This window comes from Taudactylus pleione, unplaced genomic scaffold, assembly GCF_031769625.1.
Source record: "Taudactylus pleione unplaced genomic scaffold, aTauple2 ptg000976l, whole genome shotgun sequence".
NCBI classification, from domain to species: Eukaryota; Metazoa; Chordata; class Amphibia; order Anura; family Myobatrachidae; genus Taudactylus; species Taudactylus pleione.
This window is the reverse complement of record NW_028285377.1, coordinates 1,367,501-1,370,000: the sequence shown is the minus strand read 5'-3', so window position 1 is coordinate 1,370,000 and position 2,500 is coordinate 1,367,501.

Sequence of the window (2,500 nt, the reverse complement as noted above, 5' to 3'; positions counted from 1 at the left end):
TGAGATACTGTAGATAGATATGAGATAGATAGATATGAGATAGATAGATATGAGATAGAGATATGAGATAGATAGATATGAGATAGATATGAGATAGATATGAGATAGATATGAGATAAATAGATAGATATGAGACAGATAGATATGAGATAGATAGATATGAGATAGATAGATATGAGAGATAGATGAGATAGATATGAGAGATAGATAGATAGATAGATAGATATGAGATAGATAGATATGAGATAGAGATATGAGATAGATAGATATGAGATAGATATGAGATAGATATGAGATAGATAGATAGATAGATATGAGATAGATAGATATGAGGTAGATAGATATGAGATAGATAGATATGAGAGATAGTTGAGATAGATATGAGAGATAGATAGATAGATATGAGATAGATAGATAAATAGGTAGATAGATAGATATGAGATACTGTAGATAGATATGAGATAGATAGATATGAGAGATAGATGAGATAGATAGATATGAGATAGATAGATAGGAGATACTGTAGATAGATATGAGATAGATAGATATGAGATAGATAGATAGATATGAGATAGATAGATAGATAGAAGATAGATATGAGATAGATAGATAGATAGATAGATAGATAGATATGAGATAGATAGATAGATATGAGAGATAGATATGAGAGATAGATATGAGATATATAGATATGAGATAGATAGATAGGTAGATAGATAGATATGAGATAGATAGATAGATATGAGATAGATATGAGATAGATAGATAGATAGATATGAGATAGATATGAGATAGATAGATAGATAGATAGATAGATAGATAGATAGATATGAGATAGATAGATATGAGAGATAGATATGAGAGATAGATATGAGATAATTAGGGATGTGCAGGCTCGGTTCTTCTCGGTTCCGTTCGAATTTTTTTCTTATTTGGTTTCAGCTGTCACGAGTTTTGGATAGCCAATAAGATTCGGTAAAAAAAAACGAACGGAACCGAGTAGAACCGAGCCTGCACAACCCTAAGATAGATAGATATGAGATAGGTAGATAGATAGATATGAGATAGATAGATATGAGATAGATAGATAGATATGAGATAGATAGATATGAGATAGATAGATATGAGATAGATATGAGATAGATATGAGATAGATATGAGATAGATATGAGGTAGATAGATATGAGATAGATATGAGATACATATGAGATAGATAGATATGAGATAGATATGAGATAGATATGAGATAGATATGAGATAGATAGATATGAGATAGATATGAGATAGATATGAGGTAGATAGATATGAGATAGATAGATATGAGATAGATATGAGATAGATAGATATGAGATAGATAGATATGAGATAGATATGAGAGATAGATGAGATAGATATGAGAGATAGATAGATAGATAGATATGAGTTAGATAGATAAATAGGTAGATAGATAGGAGAAATAGATAGATATGAGATACTGTAGACAGATATGAGATAGATAGATATGAGAGATAGATGAGATAGATAGATATGAGATAGATAGATATGAGAGATAGATGAGATAGGTATGAGAGATAGATAGATATGAGATAGATAGATAAATAGGTATAAAGATAGGAGAGATAGATAGATATGAGATACTGTAGATAGATATGAGATAGATAGATATGAGATAGATAGATATGAGATAGAGATATGAGATAGATAGATATGAGATAGATATGAGATAGATATGATATAGATATGAGATAGATAGATATGAGATAGATAGATATGAGGTAGATAGATATGAGATAGATAGATATGAGATAGATAGATATGAGAGATAGATGAGATAGATATGAGAGATAGATAGATATGAGATAGAGATATGAGATAGATATATATGAGATAGATATGAGATAGATATGAGATAGATAGATAGATATGAGATAGATAGATAGATATGAGGTAGATAGTTATGAGATAGATAGATATGAGAGATAGATGAGATAGATAGGAGATAGATATGAGAGATAGATAGATAGATAGATATGAGATAGATAGATAAATAGGTAGATAGATAGGAGAGATAGATAGATATGAGATACTGTAGATAGATATGAGATAGACAGATATGACAGATAAATGAGATAGATAGATATGAGATAGATAGATAGATAGGAGATATATAGATAGATAAGAAGTAGATAGATATGAGATAGATAGATATGAGATAGATAGATAGGAGATAGATGGATATGAGATAGATTGTAAGCTTGCGAGCAGGGCCTTCCTACCTATATATCTGTCTGTTATTACCCAGATTTGTTCTATTAATGTTTACAATTGTAAAGCGCAACGGAAGATGCTGCACTATATAAGGAACTGTTAATAAATAAATAAATTATATGAGATAGATAGTAGAGAAAGAGATATAGATATGAGATAGATAGATATCAGATAGATATGAGATAGATAGATATGAGAGATAGATGAGATAGATAAATAGGTAGATAGATAG